This window comes from Dipodomys spectabilis, unplaced genomic scaffold (genome assembly GCF_019054845.1).
Source record: "Dipodomys spectabilis isolate Male_0828 unplaced genomic scaffold, ASM1905484v1 ptg000002l, whole genome shotgun sequence".
Lineage (NCBI taxonomy): Eukaryota > Metazoa > Chordata > Mammalia > Rodentia > Heteromyidae > Dipodomys > Dipodomys spectabilis.
In genome coordinates, this window is record NW_024870679.1 from 1,004,582 (window position 1) to 1,028,121 (window position 23,540).

At 42.3% G+C, this 23,540-nt stretch overlaps 2 long non-coding RNA genes across 2 annotated transcripts; both read left to right on the forward strand.

The window, feature by feature from the left end:
• Positions 1-2,101: 2,101 nt before the first annotated feature.
• Positions 2,102-22,473, forward strand: LOC122112567. The gene is made up of 3 exons (XR_006148240.1): positions 2,102-2,193; positions 4,623-4,629; positions 22,463-22,473. It is a non-coding gene; the product is annotated as an uncharacterized LOC122112567 (long non-coding RNA).
• Positions 7,827-8,525, forward strand: LOC122112574. The gene is made up of 2 exons (XR_006148243.1): positions 7,827-7,888; positions 8,288-8,525. It is a non-coding gene; the product is annotated as an uncharacterized LOC122112574 (long non-coding RNA).
• Positions 22,474-23,540: the final 1,067 nt, after the last annotated feature.

Sequence of the window (23,540 nt, forward strand, 5' to 3'; positions counted from 1 at the left end):
CTGTCCCACCATGCATGGCCAGCTGAACTGCACTTCTGCTTGTTCACCCCTTACCCCTAAGGATAGGTCTTCTGTTGGTTTCTAAGGTTTTCTCCATCTCTTCTCTTGGTTCTCGAATGAAATACAGTTTTAGTGTTAAACTAACCTTTACATTTAAATTTTTAATATTTATCTCCAAATTTTAGCCAAGGAAATTAGATCCCAAACTGCCAATGCTTTTTTGTTAAGCCAGATAACTTGATTACAGAATAAACAGTCTTATGCATTTTAAAACATTAGTCTTTTAAAATACCAGATTTTCTAATTTGCAAGTTAAAGAATCTTTACAAAGCCATTTAACACAATGTGAAGATTTTTAAAATCTTTGGTAATGTCCAAACCTCATAACCTTTTGAATTTGTAAACTTAAACTCACCCAATTGTTACAGCATGCTGACAATTTTTATCTTTGAACATGTTCACAGACACACACAAAGCAATCACACAGATCTTAAAGCGCGCAGAAATCACAATCAGTCGTACATACACCTTTTAAAGTTTTTAAACAAAAATTTAAGACAGTATTTCTTTTTAACTAGGTACCTTTGTTGGGCTTTATTTTCCCAGAGCTTGCTTATCTAGCAAGGCAATTCACTAATTAGTCTTTTGAATCCCTTCTGTAGGAGGAGGGCTGGGGGAGGGGGTCACCTAAAACTAAACTGTAGACAAGAGCACTTTACAGATTGTTACATTGTCAGGACTAGCTGAAAAAGTCCAAACCAGGCACACAGCCTTTTACACCCTCCCTGCTGGCAGTCTGCACAAAGAGAAAATTGCAGCCTGAGGCTTGAAGGGAACCAAACTAGCCCAGTAACCTTCCATGCCTCACAGGGAGGGTGGGCGTAGCAGGTCTGTGACCCAGCCCAGCTGGAACTTTTATTCCCCCAGAGATGTTTAACTAAATAACAAAAACACAGATAAACACAAAAACCAAGGATCCACATTTAAAACTGGTACCAATTCTAAAACAAACTAGACAAAAACTGAAGGCTGAGTTGGGGACTAATGAGCCCCAGTTTATCCCTACTGGAACTCTGTGCTGTTCTACATTGCATAGGCTGAATCCAGAGGCTGCTGATTGAGCCTGTCACACTCACCCAGAACTTTCCTACCCCAGAAAACATAAAACAAACACACACTAAAGTTAACAATACAACCAAGTGGCCACAAAGACAAAATCAAGTCTCAGTGAATGGGGCAACATCTCACCACCATTCACTTACCAGGGGACTCAAACCCCCTATTTACCTCCGGAGGATTTTTTTTTTTTTTTTTTTTTTTTTTCCTGCAGACGTTGACCCAGGGGCCTTCCAAGGCGGAGGAGAATTCCCAGTCATCTGGGGCAAGGGAAAAGAAAAATCCCTAGCGGCCGTCCCCTCAGACTGACAGGTTCTCCCCCACGCTCAGACCCCCTGAGCCAAGGCCCAAGGCTGAGATCTAACTGGGGCCACTCACAGGTGGTCAGTGGCAATTTTATAATTGACAAACAAGCAAGTTCCTAAAACCTGACAATCTAGGCTCGGGCTGTCCTTCCAGTGCTGTAAAGTAAGGCTAAGGGGGGTCGCGACAGTTTGCCCCATGCTAAAAATTTTAACAAACACAGAAACAGTACAGACAACAACACAGACAACACTTAGCTTCGCTGCGTGTTTTTTTTTTTTTGCTCACAAACTGAAAGCAAAACCTGATGGAGACTTTATTGAGAGTCCGGATCTCTCGTCTCCCCTGATGAACCACGCGTCCAAAAGGACCGGGTTCCAGATGGGCCACTTTTTCAGGCCCTCGGATGAGCCACTGTTTCAGGCTCCGGATGAGCCACTGTTTCAGGCTCCGGATGAGCCACTGTTTCAGGCTCCGGATGAGCCACTTTTTCAGGCTCCGGACACCCCCAAGACGTCTCCTGGGGGTTGCGGTCGGGAGTACGAGCTCGTCAGCTCCTCCACGGGCCCGCCAGATACGGACGAGTACGGCCGAACTCACCAGATTCGCAAGCGCACAGAAATTGGCCACACAAGACTTCAGACAGTACACAGATGACACACAGACGACACACAGATGCTGGCCAGCTTACCTCCCGAAAATGGGTCGGTGGTCCCTGGGTGGGGGTCTCTATCCCGGACGAGCCCCCAGATGAAAGACCCCCGCCAGGGTGGGGTGCCTTTCAATCTAGAGAGACCCTTTCCCAAGGAACAACGAGACCACTTGTGCGGATGCAATCAGCAAGAGGTTTATTCGGGCATGCCCCAGACTCCCAGGTACACACGACCTCAAGATCCACAAGGTTCGGGTCGGTGGCTGGGAACCTGTTACACGGGTACCCGGGGCGACAAAGTCTATCGGGAGACTTGCGCGCCGGGGCACAGGAGAGCACCCTCTTTTATGGGCAGCTGGAAGCAGGGTTACAGAAGCGAGATGCATGGTTGATTAGGGTGGGGATTGGTAGGGTTGAGTCAGGCGAACGGGTTAGGCAAGGTCCACTTAGGGGTTAGCGGTGGGGCTTTCCACAGGCAGTTGAGTTAGCTGACGTGTCTGTACTCGCCCTTTAATTGTTAACTCAGAGACTTTTTGTTCCCTATTCCCGGTTTAACGGTTTAACCACAACATCCTGCCTTGCCCTCTTTGGTGGAGGCTTAGTTTCGCGGAAGGGGGGGTTGGTCAGCAAGTTCTCTGGGGGACCTAGTGGCAGAACATATACTAGGGTCTTTCAGTCTTATGGGCTCTTCTGCTGTACAGGGAGGATGATGAAGATGAAGATGCAGATGAGCTGATTGACTACCAGGAATCTTGTAAGGAAAGGTCCCTAATTCAGGTCCCTTGACCTTAGATCATGGTAGCTTGTGAGGGAGATATAAGCCAGCTGCCCTCTTCCCTTTTACTCTTGTTGCTATGGAGATTCTCAGCTCATCTTCCAATTGTCTTCTACCCCACCCAATATAACATACCACAAAGTACTGTACTTCTCAGAGGTGGGGAATAGGCCATCATGTGATGGAAACCCTCAAATCACATCTAATTGTCTGCCAGGGGCACGCTCCATCCTCAGGATCCCCCACCAGGTTGGATACAGATCTTTTGTCAGGCTGGGCAGGAGAGTGAAGAGTCATGTTACTGAGGGTGGATTTGGGAGGGAGGTAAAAAGAGAGTCACATTTGTGATTTCCAAGTGGTCTTGCTACTGACAGGGAGTAGGAGGATAGAATGGGAGTGTGAAATATTTCTTGCATTTCTCAGAAATCAAAAGTTCATTTGAAGGTCTTTTGGATCTCTGACTTCACCTCTACTTCTATCATCCATTATCCATCCATCCATTATCTAACTTAGCTTTTTTGCAAATATGGTTGTGTGTGTGTGTGTGCGCGCGCGCACGCACTCCAGTACTGGGGCATGAACTCAGGGCCTAGGCTCTGTCCTTTTAGTTTGTTGCTCAAATCTGGTGGCCTACCACTTGGGTCACAGCTCCACTTCTGGCTTTTTGATAACTAATTGGAGTCTCATCTCATCGAGTCAACTTCTGGGGCTGGCTTTGAACTGTGATCCTTGGATCGTAGCTTCAGGTGCACCCACTTTATGTTTTTTAAAGACATCTTTATCAAGGGCCTACTATATTTCAGCCTGTCTATCCTTCTTACCTCATTTAATCTGTGACATATTGTAATTCTTCTAAAAATAGAGAAACAGATTTTTTCAGAGATGAAACAGTGAATTTAGGACCAAGCATGGGCCTTAGACTATATCACCTTGGAATTTTGTGGGATTTTACTGAGAGAATATTATCATAGCATTCGATTATTTTTAATAAAGACTGAGAAAAGATGCTACATTTGCTTTTCTCTTCTCGGCAACATTCCCGGGGATCCTGGTTCTGAGCCTTGGCTCAGGTGAGTGATGGGCACCAGACACTGATCCTTGGGACACTGCCTGCAGACGCGGCCCATCTGCTCCCTGAGTGCCTTGCCATCAGCACAGCTGTCTGGTCTGCCTGCAGTCAGGCTGTACGGGCTGGCTTTGACAAAGTGGCAGAAGCTGCAAAACAGCTGTCTGACATTCTCTGCCACTTTTTAAAAACAAAACAACCAGAAAGACATTGAATGAAATGCAAATATCTTGTTTCATGCAGATGAGGATAGTTTTAGTTATAGTACATCTATTTTCCCTTTCCTTTCTCTACTCCCTATGTAGGTACTCAATTGTTTTCCATCCTTGCATACTTCTTTCTACTCCTTTCCTTCCCTACCTTCCTTTCCTTTCCCCTCTCCTTGCCTCTTTCCTTTCCTCTCTCTCTCCCTCCCTCCATTCCTTCTTCCATTCTTTCCTTTCTCCTTTTCTTCTTTTCCTCTTTCCTTTCCTCCCTCTCTCCTGATACACAATACATGAGTATATACATGAATATGGTGGGTACTTGTTCTCCACTAGTATCAAGATAAGACCAGGATTGATGAGCACAGTTTTAAAGAGTTCATTTAGTAAGAAGTAAAGGCCACTCAGGAGAATGAGCATGGGGACCCAGAAACCAGTTTTCCTGCCTGGTCTGGGCTGTTGCTTTATGTTGCCCCTATCCTCCTCACTTTTCTCTTCTCCCTTCAGGCAATCTGTCAGATCATGATTGGTGTATCTGAAACAAGCAGACCCTCCAGCAAGGTGCTCACAGAATGGTGGGCTGGACTGGGATTATGATTGGTTTGTTTGAAACAGCACAGATCTTCTGATTTGGCCTGAGACATGGCAGGACCTACAGCTCTACCCTGCATGGGGCTTTTAGGAGGGGGGATTCTGGTAAGACTCCAGACCCTCCCTTGGTTGGTGACCTCTAGTGGGGGAGGGGGAAAGCTGGCTGAATCTATTTGTTGATGTCCTTCCTTCCTTTCTATTTTTATAAAAATTGTCCCCCTCGAGTGTAAACTTGTTCAACCACTTTGGAAAGCAGTATAGAGGTTCCCCAAAAGATTCCACATAGTGCTTCCCTATGACCCAGCAATCCCACTTTTGGGCATTTACCCAAATGTTTATAAACAAGACCACACTAAAGCTACCAGCACAACTATGTTTATTGCAGCCTTATTTACCATAGCTAAGATCTGGAACCAAGCCAGATGCCCCTCAGTAGATGAATGGATCAAGAAAAGGTGGTATATACACACAATGGAATTCTATGCCTCCATCAGAAAGAATGACATTGCCCCATTTGTTAGGAAATGGAAAGGCTTGGGAAAAATTATATGAAGTGAAGTAAGCCAGGCCCAAAGAAACATAGGTCCCATGGTTTCCCTTATTTGCAATATCTAGTATATGTCTGAGTCAAGCAGAAAAGGTCAGATAAGTTGATGCTAGGGAAATGAACCCTACGATATGTATTCAAATGTTTTTTTTTTCTTTCATGCGATTGTTTCTAACACATTTATAAGATTATTACTTTGTTGCTTTGTATGTCCCTTCCCCACAGTATAACCTGTGCTTTCACTGTATTTAATGTTGTTATAATTTGTGGAGGGAAGGGGGAAAAACCAATCGTTTAAATAGGGATACAGGTGGTCCCATTGCAACAATGAGATGTACAAGTCCTTATGTCAAAAACAAACTTTACAACTTTGGTGTGTGGGGGGGGGCAGGGAGAATTAGGTGGGGGGGGAGGAGGATGGGAAGGGGAAACAAAGGAGGAGGCTACAATGCTCCATAAGAAATGTACTCATTATCTTGCCCATGTAATTGTAACCCCTCTGTACAGTATTTTCACAATAAAAAAAAATTGTCCCCCTCCCTTTCAACATTTTTTTAATTCCCATTTAAAATTTCTTCTCTTGAATGATACTTGCCACTGGGTCCTGTTGAGGGTTTGTGAAGTTTCCCTCTAAAAGTAGAAACTCTTCACCTAGGGTCTTTGACTTTGATTGCAGAATAAGAATTTCTGGACAAGTCACATTTCTTAGAAAACTTGGAAGAGCTTTATTGAGTAAGCAGGCTAGCAGAAAGGTGGCGTCACACTAACAGGTAGAATGTGGGTGTTCAAATAGAGATGCCTAGAGCTCTTTGACATTTATATGGTAAAGGAAGGGTCTGGCTTAGAGTTATACAAAGATAGTTTTGTTTTGCTTTTTTAATTTTTGCTCTTAATCACTCCCGAGGTTACACTTTCTGAGTTAGTTCCTGTTGCCTACCCCACGGATATTCATGATTGTGACTCACTCTTGAATGCATGGGCATTCCTTCCAGGAAAGAATGCATCTTGCCATAAAACAGATGCTTATCCTTAAAATAAGAAGTGCATCCTGTTGTCTCTCAGAAAGGGTGTATTTAGAAGCACAGAGAATAGTGCTTCTAAATACTTTGTTTCTGGGTTCCTGGATGTCATTCTCCAGGCCACATTTTTCCTAATCTCTCCTGCCTCATATTCTCCTAAACCAACTTTAGGCCCTTAATCTTAAGGGAAATTGATAGGTGAAGATCAGTCTCCTGTATTTGCTTTAAGCGGAGTTTTTGAATTCCTGGCTGCTATTTACCATACCTCATTTCTCCCAATCTATCTTGCCTCAGCACCATTTAATTATTTCATTCTGTTATCCATTTCCACATCTTCCATGGCTTTGTTATATTCATATTTCTATCTTTGAGCACAGACCATTCCAAATGTGTAGTTTTATGATAGGTTAAGGTGCCTTCATTTCAGCCAAGGTAGGAACAGGAAATTCTAAGCCAAACTAAACAAAAGTCAACAATCTATCTTGCCAAACTGTTGTTTAATTTGGATAAGTAAAAACACACATGAAAGGACTGAGCATCTGGCAGTACCTGCTTGTCCCCTCTGGCTGCCTTCATGGCCTCCAGCCACAGTAACTAGGAGAATGTTAAGCTTGTGGCCCAGCTCTCCACTGTGGTTACATCAAATAGACACTGTTCAGACAGCTGCATCCACCCAACCCTTTCCTCAGAGTGAGGAGAGCTCCAGGTAGGTAAGTAATGTGGTGTCATTTGGACAAGTCAAGCATGCCCAAACTTCAGTTACAGGATGAGCCTTATACTTTCAGCCATTCTGGGTCCTTGGAATCACTGGACCCTCCTGGAGAATCCAGTCCTCATTTGTGAAACAGGCTATCTTCCCCTTAGAAATCCTCTTGGGTTTTCTGGAACATGTTCTTGCTTTGCTCCACGACTTAGGTTAAATCCCACAGGTACCATTTTCCACACTTCCATTTCCTATTGCAGTCCCTTCCTTCCTAGGCTCTTTCCAGATAAACTTGTTTTCCTCAATTGCTGCCATCCAGGTTGCTCTATACAATTTGTTCTCAGTGTTTCTTCATCCATTGTGCAGACTGTTTTCTTCCCTAAACTGTTTCCTATCTCCTTTTTACCTTCAGACTCCATGGTGCATCCCCGACTTGGCATTGCTGGAGCTGCCTGTCCATTTGCACATGCGTAGGCTGTGTGAGCTCTGACGGAGAGCCCATGACTGCTGCTAAGATGGAGGACAACGTTAGACCTAAGGCCAGATGCAGCCTTTGTACTCCGTTCTACCCAGGTGGAATGTACAGATAGACCCATGGCAGGGTGGTAAAGCCTTGAGCTTCCTTCTGATCCCTACCAGAAGGAGAAATGGCTAAGGGCCAAGTTATGCATTGACAGACATTTTCTAGTTTTACTCATTACACAGGTCATTGGGACCAGAGAATGGAGAGTTTTACTCCTCCCTCAGGGATGGAGCACACAGTTGCTGCTCCCCATGGATGTGGATGAGTGAACTGTGGTGTCACATGACCTGCTAATATTTGGTATGTGCAGGTAGAATAAAGAGAAGGTTGCCACAATTTCCAAGAGGCTGAGGATCTTTGGTGTCCTTTCCTAATATTTTCATAGCTCAGGTAAGCATAGAAACTAAGTCCCCATGAGCTGTCTTCTTTTCCTTCCTTTTGTTGATTCCATTCTCCCTCACCCTTCCCTCATGAATTTTTCCCATGCTCTGTTCATACTCCTAGGCCTGGGAACACTCTATACCTTGGGATATGGACCTGGGGAAGAGGCATGAGAAAAGCAATGAATTCCAGTGTTCCACATACCAGAGTACCATCTTAGAAGGGAGGCTCTTGCTGGGCATGTCTCTGTACCCTGTGGAGTATTCACTCACAAACAGGGATATAAGGGGTGCAAGAGTATCACAAGGAACTCTAAGCTGCTAAGGGCAGAGGCCTTGGTCACCCATATCTGAGGATGGTTCTATCACATACCCTTATATATGCTATAGACTTGACTTTCCTACACAGGTCACTGGGTTTTTGCCAACTTCCTGTTCTTGTAGCCATTCCTGTAAGGAGACACCAAAGGACAGAACTACAACCACAAGTGGGAGTGAAGACCTGGGACCTTCTCTTTAATTTTATCACCTTTCTGATTTAAGCCAAGGATGTGTCGTGATTCCAAAACACACTCAGCAACGATGTGTTAGGTCTATTCTGGTTTCTGCATTGATTCACAATGAATAAAAATTAAGTTGGTACTAAATTTTATGGGCTTTAAAAAAAATTCCTCCTCTTGAGCTTTAACTAGATAGTGCCTGTGGGAACTGAAGGTAATTTTAATTAGCATCTTAGTACTGCAAGGAGAGAGACCCTGATCATTGCTCTGCAAGTGAAGTTGTAACCTTCTCTCACTCTGTCAGTCTCTCCTAAGTACTTGTCATTTGTGTCACGAAGCCTGCCCTGGCACTACAGCCCTAGTTTTCACCGTATGAACTCTGCATGTGCTAAACTATGACATCCCCAGGTGTCTTGTATTAATAATTCACTTCCAACTGTCTTTTCCTGTTTCTGTTTGGTTTTCCAAGTAAGTAGCTTGAGGGTCAAGATAACATCTCAAGGGCTTCTTCACATTAGCCTGATGACTTCCCTTGTATATTAATGCATCCCTAAGTGTGAATAAATCAAAGACAGAGAGAGTGCAAGCTCTAAGGAACAGTTACATGGCTCAGGTGTCACGTGTAGGAAGAGGAACCATTTCCTGGAGTTGTTTTCCGGGGTGATGCTTCTCAAGCTGTAGTCCTCCTCAGAGTTAACTGAGATGTTTATATGTAATACTGCCATTCTGCATTGTTGCCCAAACTCCCAGTGACTGCCACAGACCAAGTTTTTAGAACAACTGTACAGGCCCGTGCCTCACAAAACCAGTTCTGCTTATAGGATGTATCACATGAATTTTTTTTCAAGGAATTGGGAATTTCTTAATGAATATTAAGAAAGACAAATAGAATAATCTCTGAGAGCACACATGCATACATAAAAATGGTAACTAATAAAAATACTTGTAAAATGTCAAGTGTAAAATTGGCTATTTAATTTGAGCTGGTAGGTTTAATTCATTCATAATTAATCCTAGGTTTATTTTCAGCTCTGGCCAGTTTGCATTTGACCTTCTTTTCTGTCATCCTGTTCTCTGTTGTTCCTGTAGTTTTGCTCATTAACTGGTGGAGGTCACGGACCTCAGGTCAGGCTTTCTCATTTTGCCTGTTCAGCATACAGTCTTATTTTCTGCCTGTGCCTGCTGCCTGAGCATTTGTCTAGACATGTAGGAACATTCTCTCACTCCACTGCTTAATCAGAGTTTAAGAGGCAGAGTAAACACTTTAAACCATCTCATAATTCTTTACACTTATTAAAAATACCAAGCATGAGGCAAACAAATAAATGGATGGTTCATTTTGTTTTCCAACTGCTCAAAATATCCTTTAGACTTCAGTTAAAAGGTGAGAAAGCCATCTTCTCCACTAAAAAGGGAATGAAGTTGGAATACATATAACCAGCCCACTGTGATTCTGTAAATACACTCAGAAAAATGTGCAAATCTCCTCAAGGAAATAAGTGTGTCTCCCATCTTCCCAAATCAAAATGTGAAGAAATTTGTAATCAAATCAATTGTAACATGTTTGAGGTGATGTTATCAAATAGGACAACTGTGATTATCAACCCTGTTTGAGTCCAGTAAAAAAGGAACCCCAGAGGAAACATTTTTGGCATATGCCTTTGCTTTCTCCATCTATTTAGTAGGTGTATTCTTAGAGCAGAGAAGAGACATACTCAAATAGTACATATGTTCTAGAACAAAACAAAAATTTCAACAAAAATACTTTTGAAATTGGATACTGGTAGCTCACGCCTGTAATTCTAGCTACTCAAGCGGCTGAGATTTGAGGCTCATGGTTCAAAGCCAGCCTGGAGAGGAAAGTCTCTGAGACTTTTATCTCCAAGTAACCACCAGAGAGCCAGAAGTGGAGCTGTGGCTCAAAGTGGTAGACTGCTAGTCCTGAGCAAAAAGAGCTCAGGGATAATGCCCAGGCCCCAAGTTCAAGACCAATGACCAAAGAGGGGGGAAAAAATCTTTTGAATTTCAAATTCTGTTCTTAGTTTATCTCTGTCCTAGTTGGGGTTTTAACACACAGATACACACAAACAAACACACATATTCTCAGATTTCTTGTTCCTTACTATGTTTTAGGTATTTTTGTAATCTGATTAACTGTCACTTTAATTTTTGTCCTGAGTTTGGCTATTTGAAATTCCTTTCAGTTTTCACTAAGACCTTCAACTTCCTTGGCCCTGGTCCCTCACACATTGAAGGCTGCTGGCTTGTCTAGTCATTTTTTTTTTTTTTTGGAGAGAAGGCAGGGTGGGCAGTTTTTACCTTATATTCCAGAATGCAAACCCCTTGGGAGCTGAAGTTTCTTTCATCAAGGCAGGTGTACAAAGAAGAGAGATCCGTTTGAAGGCTAGTATAGGCTGTCTCTCAGCCTAAAAGACCAGCTACAGAGACTATCCTCAGTCACCAGAGACCAAAGTAGTATATCCAATTAGAAGAAAATGAGCAAGAAGAGGAGGAGGAGGTGATAAAGATGGAGGAGGAGGAAGAAGAGGAGGAGGAAACAAAGGCAGAGAATAAAATATATCAGCAAGCATCTTTAATAGTCACAAATAATACTATTGATGATGAATAATTATTTAAGAATAACTAGACATCCTATGTAGCATATGTAACATTTTAATTTTCAGAATAACCCTCTGAGTAGGCACTGATACTATTACTATTATATAGATAAGGGAACTGACACAGGGAGTAATTGTTGAGTAATCTGTTTTTGGCCCTTTTATGCTGCTATAATGCAATAGCTGACTCTGGTAATATATAGATAAAAGAGTTTTCTTTCATTCATAGTTATGGTGGCAAGAAATTGGAATAGCATGCTGCTGGCATCTGGGGCAGGCTTTCTGGCGGTATCTTACCGTGGGAGAGAAGCGGAAGGGAAGTGAGCACATACACAGAGAGGTCACCTGACAAGACAGGAAGTAAGAGGTGAGAGGGCCAGTCTTGTTATTTTATAATTACCTGTTCAGCTAAGAACTAACTTACTCCTGTGAAATCTGACCCATCCCACAAGGCCAGCATCGATGTCTTCACTACCAACTATTCTGACCCAGTCACTTCTGCTAGGACCCACCTCCTTTAAGAGTCGCCCTACCTTTCAATACTGTTAGGCTGGGGACCAGGCTTTCAGCATATACACCTTTGGGAGATACACTCAAACCATGCCTAAACCATAACACTGTCTAAGATCACACACACACAGAGAGAGAGAGAGAGAGACAGAGAGACAGAGAGAGAGAGAGAGAGAGAGAGAAAGAGAGAGACAGAGACAGAGAGACAGAGAGAGACAGAGACAGAGAGACAGAGACAGAGACAGAGAGACAGAGAGACAGACAGAGAGAGACAGAGACGGAGAGATAGAGAGACAGAGACAGAGAGACAGAGAGAGACAGAGAGAGACAGAGAGACAGACAGAGAGACAGACAGAAACAGAGAGAAAGTGTAAGTCAATAGCAGTGTTAGGATGCTACCTCTGTGCAATTCCAGGGTCTGGAATTTTTTTCCTCCCCAATATGCTGTAGTATCTATTCTATATTGTAGAGTAAAGAAAAACTAACATTCAGTGTTGCGGCAGGCTTAGAATTAATTCCATGAGCTTAGAGTATTGTGTCTAATCCAGGCCCTGACAGATGCTGTATTAGCACAGGACAGGCCCTGGAACCTAATAGGTTGGAGGTCACAGATAGAGGGGATGGATTTCAGAAGGATGTAAATGACAGTCTCTTTGTTTCCTCTCTCCATTTTAACTTTACACAAAACAGTTATTCTTTACAAATGTGTAATTCAACTGACTGATTATAGCCAGAGGTCAAAATAGTGCCAACATTTCTATAACAGAGAGCTTAAAGATAAAAATTGCTTGAAGAGGAAAAGTCAGGCTTGGATGACTTGTTTGAAACCGTTTTGTTCAGTATTCCACAGTGTTATTGTAAATAGCATGAGTATATTTATCTGGAATTGTACAGAGTTGGCATCCCAGTTCTGCTATTGACTTGTTCTCTGTCTCTCTCTGTCTCTCTGTCTCTGTCTCTGTCTCTGTCTCAACTTGGTCCCCAGTGTAACAGTATCGAAAGGCAGAGGGAACTCTTAAGAAGTAGGGCCTAGCAGGAGATGATTGGGCTGATGAACATTGATGAACCTTTTTTGAGACATTCACTGGGCTTCCCACTGGTATGAATTGAATATGGCTGGTTAATATGGTTTTTTTTTTTTAAATTTAGTTACAGTCACATGTCTACCATGTGATAGCATACCAGCACCCCTAGAAATCCAGGGGAGTTGGACACTCCTAGAGCTCCAAAGGGATTCTGGAAGGTGGGGATATGGCTGGTGTGTCTGAAGTCAACCCAACTGAGAGCCAAGGAGGAGAAGCTTGTGTACTGGCTCTCTCGGATGGGAGTGTGCTCAGTGATCAAGAGTGGATAAAATTCCATTAGAGGTAAATGTTGTCAGACAGCAGGCTGGAAAGATATATTTTAAGCTGAGAAATTACTTAATAAATTCAGGCCAACACTCTGTGACATTTCCCACAAGACTTTAATGCTGTTTACAAATTCCAGAGAACACCCTGAGTCGTTTCTGGCATGGGCTTATGATTTATTTCAAAGGAAAATGGGACAGAGTGTGTGGGTTTGTGTTTAATGTGAAAAGGGATTTGGAGATGAAAAGTCAACTGGCATGAAAGATTGCAGGGCAAATGTAAAGTAGCAGAGCATGTGGGTGGCCTTGGAGCATGGAATAGGGCTTGGAGACAGGAAGGGGCCTCTCACTATTCTAGTGCTAATCAAACAGTTCCATTTGCACAAGCCAATAATGCTTTAAAGAGGATGGGTTAGTAGGCACTTCAATCCCCAAGACTTTCATATCAAGAATAGGCAGAGAACTTCTGTCCTAAGGAGGGGGGCAGTTATGTTCTATTCTTCACAAAAGTTAACATTTTGAAACCATGACCTGCTGTTGCATTAGGATAGACTTCAGTTAGCCTAAAGGAAGGCATTCCTAAAGAAAACAAGACTTTAGTTTTAAGAATGTAAGGAAGATCTGAGAACTTCTCCAAATCTGATGCTGGGGATGAAGAAAATGGCCCCGGGATTTAATCTTTTAGGAGTATAGAGACCACAAGCTCAGGGATGCTAAAATGATCCACATGATAGTGGGTTTAACTACTGGGTGAACAGGGAGGTGGCTATGGAAGGTCAAGCCAATGGGACAGGAAGTGAGGAAGGCTCCTCTTTCTCTTGCTACTTCTCTGGAATTTCCTAGTTCCATTCATCTTGTTTGCCATGGAGTATGTGGTTTGAGTGGGAAATGAGGGCAATGACATCCCACATCTCTTGGGGGAAAAAAATGACATTCCATTCGATTTTGGAAAATACACAATATTCCACTCATAAAATATTCAATCACTGCCATTAATCCTCCTGCCCAGGCTGGCCCTGCCCCACTTAGATTTTGGCTGTGGCCACAGGCCCAGGAACCACTCAAGCTTTTGGTGGCCCATATAATTCGAGGCTCCAGGGTTCTCTACTGACAGACTAGATGTTAGGAAACAGGAGGAAAAAGGAACCGGCTGGACTCAATCCCAATAGGTGAGGACTGTTTATTGAAACACAGCAAGGAGCAAACCACCTTCCCTTCGGAATGGAGGCTGTACAAGGAGGTGGGGTTGGAGTTAGGCTTTTATAGGATCTGAGCAAGGAGACAAAAAGGTTACTAAGGCTGGGGGAGGCGGGGACTTTCCGTTAATATTGCTACCAGCAACCAGGGACAGCATGACAGGATACCAGAACTGAAGAACCGAGGACGGAGGAAAGATAGAAAGGGAGGGTATCAGGGGTCCAGTGCTCACTGGCTTCTGAACCTTGAGTTCCTCTTAACAACCTTATTCATTTAGTTTAGTACAGGAGAGGTGACTACAAGTATGGGCAGAAAATAGGGTATCAATCTATTTACAACTATTGATATGACGTCTAGTTTACATACACTGTGATAATTGACTCCCTTGTTGTTAAGGGGTAGAGGGGAGTGATCTTATTGCCAAACAGCTCTAACTTAAACACACTTAGGGTAGTAACTTATACATCTGTCTGGCCTTGATTGATTTTTCAGGTCCAGTTCTCATACTGATGAGGTAGCATTCCAACCTCTTGGTCTCACAGCTCCGCCTCTGAGTTCCCTCTGGGTTAGGTCCACAATGGAATGTTCATGGCTAGGCTTAGGTAGGACTGCCCTGCTTGTTGCCAAACAGGTCTGTGTATACCTGGAGTTTTGCCTGGGATAATAGGATAGGGGTCAATCCTTCCCTAGAGGTCTCCAGGGTAGGGTGTGGGTCTATTGGATATTTCTAAAGCAATCACCAGGCTTAAAGTTGAATGGCTCCAATCAACCCAGGGCCTCCTGCAAAAGGGCTAAGGATTTATAGAGCAGTTCTCAGCCTTGACAAATGAATTCCTTTCAGGGCAACACAGGGGCACCTCCTCCAAGGTCTCCATCCCTCTCTCCAAAGTATGTTTGTTTTTAAAAGTGGCCACTCTTGTGTTGCTCAAGTTGCTTTTTTTGTCCTCATACTTTGTATTTCTTACCTTCCACTTCCTTCTCCTGTCTCTTCTCTCTGTATTTTCAGTGTTTGTTTCCCCTCAGCTTTATTAAGGTATCATTGGTAAGTGAAAATTGTACATACTTGAGGTGTACATAGTTAGGATGTTTATATATATGTATATGTATTGTTCTGGAATATATATATATATATATATATATATGTTGTAAAATGATTAAATAAAGTCAGTTGACATATCCATCCGCATACTCAAATTTTTTTGTGGTGAGAGGACTTCAGTTATAATCTCTAAACAATTTGCTGTCATACAGCTTCCTTCCTCCCTCCCTCCTCCCTCCCTCCCTCCCTCCTTCCCTCCCTCCCTTCTTCCTTCCTTCCTTCTTTTTTTTATTGTGAAAATACCATACAGATGGGTTACTATTACATGGGCAAGGTAATGAGTACGTTTCTTATCAAGCACTGTTGCCTCCTCCTTTGTTTCCCCTTCCCATCCCTTTCCATCTCCCACCCCCCCTTCCTTCCTTCCTTCCTTCCTTCCTTCCTTCCTTCCTTCCTTCCTTCCTTCCTTCCTCCCTCCCTCCCTCCCTCCCTCCCTTCCTTCCTTCTTTCTTTCCTTCTCTCTCACTCTCTCTCTCTCTCTGTCTCTCTCCCCTCTCTTTCTTTCTGTCAGTACTAGGGCTTGGACTTAGGGCATCATGCTCTCATTTGGCTTTTTCCTTTTTCTTTTTGTGTGCTGGTCCTTGGTCGAGAGGTCAAGGCCTAGGTGCTGCCCTTGAGGTTTTTTTTGTTCAAGGATAGTACTCTACTGCTTGAGCTACAGCTCTACTTTCAGCTTTGTTTTTTTGAGTAGTTTGTTGGAGAAAGGAGTCTCAAGGACTTTCCTGGGCTGGCTTTGAATTGCAATCCTCAGATCTTAGCATTCTGAGTAGCTAGGATTATAGGAATAAGCCACCAGAGCCCAGCTCACTTGATTTTTGTACTCTACCACTTGAGACAGACTTCAACTTCAGCTTTTTGCTGGTTAATTAGAAGTAAGAGTCTCTTAGGCTTTTCTGCCTATAGTAGCTAGGATTACCATCAATGCTCAGCTAGGTGTACATTATTATGGTCACCATGGTATAAAATGTTTCTGCTGTCTGAAGATTTGCCCTCTAGAGTATACAGTTGTCCTCCATCCTTGACAACCAGCATTCTATTCTCTGCATTTGACTTTTTTTTTTTTGGAGGGAGGGAGTTGGTCATGGGGCCTGAACTCTGGGCCTGGGTGCTGTTCCTCAGCTCCTCAGCTCAAGGCTAGTGCTCTACCACTTGAGCCACAGTGTCACTTCTGGCTTTTTTTTTCTGCTTATGTGGTGCTGAGGAATCGAACCCAGGGCCTCATGCATTCAAGGCAAGCACTCTACCACTGACCACCTTCCCAGACCCTGCATTTGACTTTTTTAGAGATAAGAATGTGGAGAAAAGGGAACCCTTGTATACTGTTGGTGGCATGTAAATTAGTACAGCTATTATGGGAAGCAGTATGGTGGTTCCTCACAAAATTAAAAATAGAACCATCATATGATTCAGCAATTTCATCAATGGATATATATCCAAAGGAAATGAAATGGATATGCTGAAGAGAAATCTGCACTCCTATGTTCATTACAGCACCATTCACTATAATCAAGATGGATACTTCCAGTGATTGAGTGGATAGAGTAAATATAGTATACAAACACAAAGGAGGGGTTAATTTTCTATCTCTAAGTATATTTTAGATATGATGCCCTTGTTTGATGCATAGTTAGTAAAGATCTTCTCCTGTTCTGTGGGCTATTTAACTTGCTATCTATCTCCTTTGCCATGCAGAAACTCTTCAGTTTGATGCTGTCCCATTTATTCAGTCTTCCTCTGATTTATTGTGATTCTGTATCTTTACTTAAGCAGTTTCAACCCATGCTAGGAGCCCTTGTGTTTCCCTACCCCTTCCTGTAATATTTGAATGATATCTGGCCTTACATTGAGGTCTTTGATCCATTTTGGATTGATTCTGGTGCAGGTGATATATAGGAATCTAGCTTCAGTTTTCTCATGTGTATAGCCAATTCTGCCAGTACCATTTGTTGAAGTAGCTGTTTTTCACCCATCCTGAGTTTTTGGCTCCCTTATCAAATATTAGGTAACTATAGGTCTGTGGGTTCATTTCTGTGTCTTCTATTCCATTCATCTTCAGGCTTACTTTTGTGCCAGTGCCAAGCTATTTTTTTTTTTTTATTACAATAGCTTTGTAATAGAGTTTGAAGTTTGGTATTGATATTCTTCCAGCATGATTGTTCCTGGTAAGGATTATTTTAGTATTTTGGGGTATTCTATTAATCCATATGATATTCTGGTTGCTTCTTCTATGTCATTGAAGAATGTTGAGATTCTGATGAATATCACATTGAATTTGTAGATAGCTTTGGGCAGTATTGCAGTTTTCATGATGTTAATCCTCCCAAGCCAGGAGCATAGAAGGTGTTTCCATTTCCTTAAAACTACTTTAAACTCTTTTTTCAGATTTTTAAAGTTTTCATCATAGAGATCCTTTATATCTTTGGTTAAGTTAATTCCAAGTTTTTTTGTTTTTATATTACAAATGGAATTGCTTTCCTGAATTCAGTCTTGCTCTTCTCATTGTTTGCATACAGAAAAGCTACTGATTTTTTTGTGGGTTAATTTTATACCCTGCTACTTTGCCAAAGTTTTGGATCAGCTCAAGTAACTTGGGAGAGGAATCTATAAGGTTACAATCTCAAAGAAACAATAACCCAATTAAGTTGGCTAAAGACTTAAAGAGAGACTTCACAGAAGAAGTAAGAATGGCCAATAGACATATGAAAAAATGTTCAGCATCTCTGGCTATAAAAGAATTGCAAATCAAAACAACAGTGAGATTCCACCTCACTACAGTTAGAAAGGCCATTTTCAAGAAAACCAACAATAACTAATGCTGGCAGGGATGTTGCTAACAGGGAATTCTACTACACTGTTGGTGAGAATGTAAACTTGTTCAAGGAGTATGGAGGTTTCTCAAAGACTGAACATAGAGCTCCCCTATAACCCAGCATTCCACTCCTGGGCATTTATCCAGTTGATCACAAATCAGGTCACACTAAAGCTACCAGCACAACCATGTTCTTTGCAGCATTGTTTACCATAGCCAAGATATGGAATCAACCCAATGAATGGATCAAGAAAATGTCATTTATATACACAATAGAATTCTATGTTTCCACCAGAAAGAATGATACTGCCCCGTTCATAAGGAAATGAAAAAACTTGGAAAAAATTATATTAAGTAAAGTAAGCCAGATCCCCCCCTAACATAGGTTGCATGTTTTCCCTCATTTGTAATAATAAGTCTGTGCCTATAAACCCATATGCAAATACAATGGATGGTAAAGACGAAAAAAGTACACTTGGACATGATGAACCCAAAAGGATATCCTTAGGAGAGGATCACAAAGGCTCAATAACTATGTTCATATGATTATATAAAGTGATATTTATGGAAGTGAACTCCAAGAAGTGGGAACAAGAGGTTCTTTTGTTATTTTACTTTTTGTGTTTTTCCCCTTTGTCACTGTTTTTGACTTCTGTACTTTTTGTCTTGTATGTACATTTATGAATTTGGGGGAAGGGGAAGGGGAGCACAGCAATGGTGGGACAAAGGGTAAACAAATGTGGCAGTGATACTCACTAGACACTATGTTGAAAATGAACTACATAACTTGGGGGAGAGGAGGGTCAGGAGGCAAAAAACTAGGAGAAAATGAGGGAAGAAATGACACTATTAAAAAAAATGTACTCATTACCTGTCTTATGTAACTGTACCCCCCATATCACCTTTACAATAAAAATTAAAAGAAAACTAAAAATGGAGTATTACTCAGCCTTAAAGATATAACTATTGTTGTTTTTGACAACAAAGATGAATCTGGAAGGTATTATGCTTAGTGAAGAAAGACAAATATTGTATGATCTCACTTTTTTATTTTTAAATAACAATAGACCCTCAAAATGTTAGAGTGGAAGGTGCTTTCAGTATTATTAAGTCCAAAATCTTCCTTTGACAGTGGAAAAAGTTCAAGCCTTCTAAGAGGTTAAAACACCTGGATCTATAAATAGATACTTTTCTCCCAAAGTTCAAAACAACAACCTTTTTCCCTCCCCACACTTACACCCTACAAAGGAGTAGGCCATTTGCTAGGAGCTTGTATATGCTGATTGGAAAGAGCTGCAGGCCATGAGACAGTTCTTTTGACCTTCTGAGCTCTCGGAGTACCAACTGAGGCTTTGAGATGGGGGTAAGCTGCAGCTGGCCTTCCAGTTCTAGTTTCTAGGATAAAGTTTTCCCTGTATCACTCTACTTCCTACTACAGGGATCTTCATGTTTGAGGCTTCACTTTCCTGCCTGGACTCCACATGTCCCTGGGCATCAGCTTCTTATGTTCCTCAGACCTCTTGGCTTCTTCTTATCCTGGTCCATCTAGAAAACATCCCCCAGGGTGGAGCCAAGTGTCTGATCTCTGGCCACTCTGCTGGGGATCTGTGCCCAGCTCTGTGTTCCACCGCCCTCCCGCCCCTGGGACACTCCATCCTGTTCCCCATTGACTTTTCCTGCTTGTGCTTGAGATTTTGCTAAACTTTGCCAGAACTCCATATTGATGTGAATTTGGCATTGGGTGAACATTCCTCAGAACTATTGAGAAGGCAGCGGTAGGGTGGGCTGGGGTAGGAGTGCCCTTTTGGAGGTAAGCCAGCTTCTGGAATGAGGATGGCACCTCATGCCCTCATATCTCTTCAGCCTGATCCAGGGTCTGGGGAACTTGTTATTATGCTATGGGAATGTTTCAGTTTCAGCTGGATCCTGCTTCACCCCAGTTGTGAGGAAGCTATAAGTGCCCAGGTGCTAGCACTGGTTCCTCCTAAAAGTGGACATGTGATCACCCAGGGTAGGGAGATAGATGCCTCTGATGCTCTTCCCTATCCCTTCAGGTCCTCCAAATGCCACCCAACCCCAGGAGTCTTAGAGTCTGGGGTTGGAGACAGCAAAGAATTACAGAGTTAAGGAGTTGTTTTTGTTTTTGTACTGCCTGGGTACCATTCCTTAGCTTTTTTTTTTTTCTCTCAAGGTTGGTGCCATACCACATGAGCCAAACTTCCATTTCCCACTATTTGCTGAATCATTGGAGGTAAGAGTCTCACAGACTTTTCTGCCTGTGCTAGCTTTGAACTGTGAGCCTCAGATCTTAACCTCCTGAATAGTCAGGAGGAGTGAGCCACTGGTACCCAGCTGAGTTAGGGAGATCTTAGAGATCATTGACTCTTTCTTATATAAGATGAGGAAACAGAAAGGTAGAAAGATGGAGTTTTTCCAAGTCCTACAATTGGTTAGTGGCAGAGCCAGAGTACAAGTGATTACCATCCCCAACACAGCTCAATAAGCTTTCTAGCAGCTCTGGGGGATCACCAGAGCAGGTAGATCACACATCCTTCTAGTTATTGAAAGAACTCTGTGCAGGGCTCTACAACCTGACTGTTTGGTTCACTCTGGGATTTGCAGTGTCACTTGGAGGGGTTATGAGGGAATAGCAAACACCCATCCTGGTTCCATATCAGCACTGCCAAGAGCTTTAGGATCTTAGCTACTTTAAAAAGCTTGCGTAAAATGTGTGTGGATAGTCCATAGTGGCTGGAAATAACAAGATCTTTTCAGGTGTAAGAAGAAATAAAAGCTGTGTATTATTCTGAATGTCTGGGAGATGAGGAATGGAAGGGGAACAAAAGGGTAGATGTGTATAGAAAAGACCAACCCTAGCTCTTCATAATTCTCAGTCTTGTTTTGCTTGTTTCCAGTCCTTTTCAGCATTGTGATTCCAAAGACACTAAAAGGAAACATTCTCTGTCTGATTATAACCTTTCTAATGAAAGGGTTGAACTAGTGGCTTCAAGAAAGAAAGAATTTGTAGAAGCCATTTAACTCTGAAACTACACATTCCTCAACCAAGGTCAGCTTGTGATTGGAACTCATAGTCTGCTGGATCTGACCATTGAATTAGCCCACCTGCCAGCAGGCTTCTGTTGGAGAGACATAAGGATTAAAAAAAAATTTCACCAAGAACAAAAGTGAACTAAGTAAGCCATGGCAGCCAGGACAGAGCTGCTCTCTTAGCACAGAATGACAATTGTCAGAGCTTGCTTTGTCCTAATGTACTGGGCTTCCTCCTCTTACAACACTCCCGTTCTTCCAGGGTGTTCTTTAATGCTGAAGGGACCAGTTCATGTGATTCTGCTAACAAGGGCTTGGGGGCTGATGGAGTGAGGGCAGAGCTGGACTTTCCACAATAAATATTTTCCTTCTGGAAGCAATTCTTGTCCTAATACTGGCTCTGGGTTTCCTGTGATGCCTGTTCATAAATGATTCAGGTCTTACTTTTTGAAAGCATTACAGTTCTCTCTCTCTTTCCTCCACCCAGGAGCACAAACAGCAGTCTGATGCTTGAATTTAATACCTAGTAAAGCTTCCAGGTTCAAGAATAAAAAAGGAAGCACTGTAAACAGCACACAAATCCCACATCCAACCAGCCACAGCTGCCAGCCTGGCCAGGGCTAAGGGAAAATGAAGGGTTGGGGGAAACTACCATCATATACTGTATTTATCTGTGGATCCAGGCTGAATTATGTCTTTTGCATTGTTTCTGCAGGCCCTACTAGGCTCATGGGATACCTAGTTCTTGCATTAGTCAGTTTTTCATCATTTTAATAAAATTTTAATAAGACAAATAACTTCAAAAGGGAAACAGTTCATGTTTGATCCATGAATTTAGAAGTTCTAGTCCATAGTTAGGTTGACCATTGCTTGGGGCTTCTAGTGGGGATGCCAGAGGTTGAGGAGATGTGGCAGAGCAAACCTAGAAAGTAAAAGAGGAAGAGGAAGGGACTGGGGATCCTATGACCTCAGATCTTCTCGCTAGGCCCCACCCCGCAAAGGTTTCAGCATCTCTCAATAGCGCCACCTTGAGAACCAAGCCTTCAACACATGGGCCCTTGGGAGACATTTACCCCCAAACCACAGCAATTCTCTAGTTGCCTAGGACCTGATGGACATCCGGTCACATCTCAGAAAGGTCAGACACCTTCCTCACAGCTGGGAAAACAGTGTAATTTTTTTTTTTTCCAGACTTAGCTGTTCCAGGTAACTATGTAGCTGGAACTCTGCCTCTAGCTCCTCTTAACTGGAAGTGTTATCTGATGTGCTTGGCTGTCCTCTGGGGTTCAGCCTGGATCCCCCTCATTCATGAGATCATTCTCTGGTAATCCAGCTCCGTTTTTGACATCCACTTGTAGTAAATTTTTATAACCACTAATGCTGTTGATGATGGTATTATGATAATAACAATAATTCTAATAGCTAATATTTATTAAGGGGATACTTTGTGTCAAGTTCTATCTAAGCGCTCTTTTGTATGAACTCAGTCTAGCTTTACAACAGCCCTTTAAGTTAATATTATATTGCCTACTTTGCTGGCATGAAAATGGCTCCATTTTTGGCGTGGTGTACGTGTGTCACTTTTGCTCCACACTGCACCTTCAGAAGAAAGGTGGTGTGCTATACAATGTGGAGGGTGAGTGAAGGGGGCCAGGCATGGCATGGTGCCTCCCACTTCACTGTGGGAAGTAGTTAGGGTCCTAATGTAGTTTTGAAATGAAGTTTAGAGAGGTTGAGTCATTTGCTGACATTAACTCAAGTCCTGAAGCTTATTAATGACCCAGTTACACATAGAGTGATGTGCTACATCCTATAATCTGTTTTTGCCCAGTAAGATTGATATGGCAACTTATTTAAATAAATAAGTTGTATCTTTAAATTATATATAAGAACTTCACTCACCAATATCATCAGTTTTTTAAAAAATTACCTTGTAGTGGTAATTTCTTTTCACTTAATAATTAATTAATTGATATACTTATTTTTATTAGCATGCATTAATCGTATAAGAGAGGGTTTCATGATGACATTTCTGCACGTTATACAATATACCCTGATCAACCTCATCCCCTCCATCAGTCTCCTTCATCCCACTTTCCCTTCTCAAAACAGTTTCAGCAAATTTCATTGTTCTATTTTTATACCTGCAGATAAACTACTTTGACTAGATTCATCCTCATTTACCCTCTTTGTTAGCTCTCTCTGCTCTCTTGCTGGTATGTCTTCTGTAATCTTGTGGTTGAATGCACTATTTTACCTATACTTGCCCAATGTATGACATTGAGCTTGACCTCTCTACTTCAGTTTCATTATCTGAAAAAAATGACAGAAAGAAATGGCTACTTCTAAAGTTGTAGTTACGAGTGAGTCAGATAAATGCAAATAAAAAGCTTAGAACAGGACCTCTAGCATGAAGTAGTCACTCAATAATTGTTATTATTATGATTTAATGCAATGTAATGCACCAAATGTCTACAGAGCACCTATGATGTGGTACAGAACAAGACACTGTATTTAAAGCTCCTTTCCTTTT